This window comes from Phacochoerus africanus, chromosome 5 (assembly GCF_016906955.1).
Source record: "Phacochoerus africanus isolate WHEZ1 chromosome 5, ROS_Pafr_v1, whole genome shotgun sequence".
In the NCBI taxonomy this organism is placed as follows: domain Eukaryota; kingdom Metazoa; phylum Chordata; class Mammalia; order Artiodactyla; family Suidae; genus Phacochoerus; species Phacochoerus africanus.
In genome coordinates, this window is record NC_062548.1 from 57,788,606 (window position 1) to 57,794,697 (window position 6,092).

The window sequence follows — 6,092 nt, forward strand, 5'->3', positions numbered from 1 at the left end:
GAGCTGTAGCTGCCAGCCTACACCACAGCCACAGCAACATGGGATCTGAGCCAAGTCTGTGACCTACACCACAGCTCATGGCAATGCTGGATCCTTAACCCACTGAGCAAAGCCAGGGATCAAACCCACGTCCTCATGGATCCTAGTCTGGTTCATTAACTGTTGAGCCACGAAGGGAAATTGCCACATATTTTTAAAGCAAAATATCACTTTAGGCCATTTCAATAATAAGTCCCGAATATCATGTTAGTGGAATCCTCCTTGCCCAAACTGATTCCATTTAATTTGTTCATTGAGAAACAAATGTACATTTGTTTAGGTAGAGGTACACTGACATTCAAGTATCTGAGTATATTTAAAGCAACATGGAACAAAGATTTCATTTTCTACACAGCCCTCAGAAGTTGTCTATTAAGCAGTGTTAATTTTTAATGTTTAATGAAAAATTGTATCCAGCTAAATTAGGTATAGTTTGCAATTCATATACAGATTTAAAAAAAAATTTCTCCACTGAGAAACACATTTATTTGCATATACTTCATTTTTTTTAATAGAGGGTAAGTTTCTCCTATGAGAACATTCTATTGATTTGTATTAAAAATATTAATAGAAAGATGAGGGGTGTGTAAAGTGATAATTCACCCATTAACCCTTCCTCTTGACTTCTTGACACAAACCCAGTCCATGTCCACTTTTCATTCCCACACCAACTCCATAACCCTGAGCCTTCCTCAGTGATGGGAGGGCTTTGGAAAGGCTTGCAGATGCCTGCTTGCTGGGAAGCCCACTCACAGGGCCAGAGGCAGCCCCACTCAGTTGCTCGGGGACCAAGTGGGGGTTTTTGGTCCACTCACACTCTGAATGGGGAAACCAGTCATTCAGCTGCCAAGTTGTACCTTTACCTGCTTGTATAATATTGCTTTGATTTTATTTTCTGCCAATTCACTCACAAAATATGATTTCACCCCACAATATTTTTACTATTAGATTATACCATAAATTGTGTTTTGTACATAAGAAATCCATAGTGCCTGCTTTGTTCAGATAGCTCTTAGAGTAAGGAAAGATTAAAAGTAAAAAAATAGAAATATATAAGTACCAAGGGTATAATGGATTTTCATAGATACTTGCCAATGTAGGGATAGACCTAGGTATTAAGTTGTTATTATTATTATTAATAATAATATTATTATTATTTTGTCTTTTTAGGGCTGCACCCACAGCATATGGAAGTTCCCAGGCTAGGAGCAAACCAGAGCTGAAATGCTGGCCTATACCACAGCCACAGCAATGCCAGATCTGAGCCATGTCTGTGACCTACACCACAGCTCACAACACCACCAGATCCTTAACCCACTGAGTGAGGCCAGGGATTGGACACGAGTACTCATGGATACCAGTCAGATTCATTACCACTGAGCCACAATGGGAACTCCATGTTGTTGTTATTATTATTATTATTGGAACAAAATTTCAGCTAATGGAAAATGGCTGTGGGTTCTTTAGATGACAGAGAGATTCAAAAAAAGTGGTTATTTTATTTTATTTTATTTTTTTGTCTTTTTGCTATTTCTTGGGCCACTCCCATGGCATATGGAGGTTCCCAGGCTAGGGGTTGAATCGGAGCTGTAGCCACTGGCCTACGCCAGAGCCACAGCAACGCGGGATCCGAGCTGCATCTGCAACCTACACCACAGCTCATGGCAACGCCGGATCCTTAACCCACTGAGCAAGGGCAGGGATTGAACCCGCAACCTCATGGTTCCTAGTCGGATTCATTAACCACTGCGCCACGACAGGAACTCCCAAAAGTGGTTATTTTATACTTGGATTGGTTTAACTTCTGAATTCCCCTCTTACATTATTTTCCTACTCCTGAAAGGAAAATTTTCTTTTTGTCATTTATGCCATACTACTTACATGATTTTCAAGGCACCATTAAATGGATCACTTCAGGAAAGGAGAGGAGGGAAATCACAGTTTCAGTTACTTCTATCAAAACTTCTATGAGTTGCATCTTCCAAAAGCAGAAAGCACAGCAAGGTCGAGCAAGTTACTGGGAGTTCTGCCCAAAGGTGGGGCAGAGGGGGGCCTCAGGTGCAGGCCCTGCTTTCAATGCACCTGCTGCCCCTCCGCAGGCCTCCTAAGAGCAAGGCCAACTGTGCTGATACAGGCAGGTTCTACTATTGAAACACGAGTGGTTTATATCAATTAACTGATATATACCATATAGAGAATTTAATTATATATACATATATATCCTTATATATACATATATATCCTTATATATACAACACGTATATACATATATACATGTATATATATGCATTGTATACATATATAGCATATATATGCATATGTATATATGTGTATCTAAAATGCATAAGAGGTTTTCAATGGTTTAAATTATGCTATAAATTATTTTTAAAGTGCACAACAATTTTGGAAATATGTTTAAGGGGGTTCCCGTCACAGCTCAGCAGAAAGGAATTTGACGGGTGTCTGTAAGGATGTGGGTTCAATCCCTGGCCTTGCTCAGTGGGTTAAGGATCTGGTATTGCTGTGAGCTGTGGTGTAGTTTGCAGACACAGCTAAGATCCTGCATTGCTGTGGCTGTGGTGTAGGCCAGTAACTATAGCTCCATTTAGACCCCTAGCTTGGGAACTTCCATATGCTGTGAGTGTGGCCCTAAAATGCAAAAAAAAAAAAAGAAAAAAAGAAGAAGGATGTTTGACATTTAAACTATAATAAGAACCATAAATCTCAACAAACACTAATTCATCTGGAAAATGTGCCCCTCATCCAGAAGCTGCAGCAGATGCTTTATCTGGGAATAGAGGTCTACTCTGGGACACAGTCCTGGAGAGGACAGCAGAAAATCTGCTGTGTTTCAGACTCTAGGTTTCAGGTATTAGATAACCAAGGTTTACAAGGGCCCCCAGGCTCCCAAGAACACCATCTGGAGCACCCCTGATGGAGAAGTTGCCAGCCATGCCTGGATCATGCTGAGCAGGCCATGTTCCCCTCTTCCCACCCCTCATCCCTTTCTTTGCATCAACCTCCAATGTCCTTGACAACATCTTGTGCTATATTCAAGGTGTTTTTTTTTTTTTTTAATATTTGAGGACTTCCATCATGGCTCAGTGGTTAACACACCTGACTAGTATCCATGAGGACACAGGTTCAATCCCTGGCCTCGCTCAGTGGGTTAAGGTCTGGCATTGCCGTGAGCTGCGGTGTAGGTCGCAGATGTGGCTCGGATCCTACCTTGCTGCGCCTGTAGTGTAAGCTTGCAGCTGTAGCTCCAATTCGACCCCTAGCCTGGGAACCTCCACATGCCGTGAGTGCATCCCTAAAAAAGACAAAAAAATATTTGACAGTATATGGACATGATAATCATTAATCATAAATTCTCTGTAAGTTCTTCCAAATACTCTGCCAAACCCTTGTCAGGTAACCCAAAAAATGTACAAAAATGTTATCATGTAACTTGACATCTTTTAAAAATATGTGGAATCGAGCATAATCTTAAAGATTTCAATGGTGTCAACAGAAGTGTGATAGTTGCTTTTGTGCAAGAAGGGGATGAGAGATTGGAACCTCCCACAGGAACCTCATCCACCCCATCTGCTTCTTAGGGACTTATGCTTGTGTCCATGGTTCCTCCACCCAGAAGCCTGACATGCACACTTGACCCCTTGACCACACTCTGGTCCTTCAGGTATTTGAACAGTCATGATCTTGGGTGTCTGCTACTTCCCTTCTTGTTGATTGCAACAATGTTCATAATCTCTAATGCTCTCAGAAGGAGACAGGCTTGGACCCTTTGTTGCTGTGGCTGCAATGCTTGCACCAGCACAAACATCTCCTGGAGCAAAAGATACAAAGAAACTATAAGGGTCTAAAAATAGTTGTGTACATGCAGTTGAAGCAAGAAGATACAAACAACCTAAAACCCCAGCTGCCACTTCTGAAGAGCTGAGAGCAAAAGCCGGTATTGGGAGAAAAAGCAGGGTATAGCACCCAATACCAAGGAAGGGGTGGTGGACCATCCAAGCCACCCCTCTGACCCCACCCCTGGATCTGTTCTACCCTTGCCCCATATAAGGAACCAGCTTGCCTCCCCCACAGCCAGGGATCCAACAAGCAAAGGAGCCTAGTGTTTGTATTTGCTCCCCTCTGCTGCTGCAGGGGGCCCCAGGAAAGCCTTGCCTGAATTTTCCTTCTGGCCTCTTAGCCATTTCTATCCTTGGAGGAAGGCCAAGAACTCAGGTCATGGCACAATCACGCAATCTCTGATCCCAGTCCTTCTCAAATGCAGAAGCATCTCTTGCGTGGTGAGCATGGGGCCACACCCTCTTGACAAGGAGGCTGCTTCTCTGAGTGTGGACCAAGCTGAGCCAGGGTCACTGTCATGTATGGACCCAAGACCTTTAGCTGTGGTTCACTCAGGGCTTGAGGACAGTGAGCTCTTGGGGTCTGGGAAGGCCAGGGAATGTGCAGGGCCCTCAGCTCCTCCTCAAGGGAGCCCTAGATGGGCAAAAGAAGCACCTCAGACCTCCTGTCAGCCCCCATCTTGCCAGCTTCTTCCTAAGCATTGACCTTCACTGCCACCAAGGGGTCTCACCTCAGACCTCCTGGCCCCTCTCCTCCCTCTCCCCTGTAATCTCTCCTTTCCCACCCCAGCCTCTCAGAGGGACCATTGAGACTCCATTTCTTCCTCCCTCTCCCACAATATTCCCATTTTATCATCTACATCTCGATATGTATCTGTTTATTAGCAACTGTGTGGGAACATGTCAAGGAGAGTTGAGTCTCCTTAGTCCTTGCATGTTCTACAGAGTCTCTTTTGACAGTGAATTAAGGAATATTGAACCACTGCTCCTCAGAGATATATGGGCACGTACCTCACATAATCTATCCTCTTACAAAGAGTTCATCTTGGTAGATTTTATCTTCTTTATTTTACAACACAGAATGCTGGGTTCAGATGTGTTAAGTGACTTGCCTGGGGCCACTCCACTAGCAGGTGCCAGAGTTGACACTTCCTTTCAACTGACTCCAGAGCCAGAACTGCTCTCATGTCCCAGCTCCTTCTGTTTCTATCCTTAGTCATCTCTGCCTGAGAGCCAAGGCCGCACAATAGTTGTCTCATTCATCTTCAGTTAGGAACACACTCATAGATGGATTCAATTCTTTTTTTTTTTTTTGGTCTTTTTAGGGCCACACCGGCAGCATCTGGAAGTTCCCAGGCTAGGGGTCAAATTGGAGCTGTAGCTGCTGGTCTACACCACAACCAGAGCAGCACCAGATCCAAGCAGTGTCTTCGACCTACAACAGCTCACCAGAACACCGGATCCTTAACCCACTGAGTGGGGCCAGGGACTGAACCTGTGTCCTCATGGATGCTAGTCAGGTTTGATTCCACTGAGCCACTATGGGAACTCCTCCATCACTTTTCCATCCCTTTTCAGGCTGGAATGCACAGGCTGGTGTAACTCTGCCCTACATCCAGGCTGGGTCAGCTCACTGCTGCTTACCTGGCCTGTGCTTCTCCAGGCAGCTTCCAGTACTAAACTACCCACCAGCTCTCCACCAAGTAAACCCTACCTGGCCTTTTCATTTAAATACAAGTGGGGACCCAGTAAGCTAATTTATGCCCCTTTGTTCATGGCCCCTGCTTCCCCTTTTGTGTATATCATCTCTCTCCTTCTCCCCTGCTTCCTGAAAGTCCTTGAAAGGCTTTGTACCCACGACCTATGAAGGTTTCCAGATTCCCAGGGGTTGAATCTGAGGTGTAGCCTCTGGCCTACACCACAGCTCACAGCAATGCCGGCTCCTGAACACACTGAGTGAGGCCAGGGATTGAACCTGTGTCCTCATGGATGCTAGTCAGATTTGTTTCTGCTGAGCCACGACAGGAACTCAATTTTTTTTTCTTCCCAAGCTATGGGCTTTAATTCCCCAGGATTCTCTCATCCCCCTACTGATTGGTACTCCAGCTGTACTTAAGCCTGGTTTGTGTGCACAGTAGGAGAGAGTGAGGTGGGTAGGTCTGGTCACGGTCTTTTTCATAAAAATGTGTGTTCTGT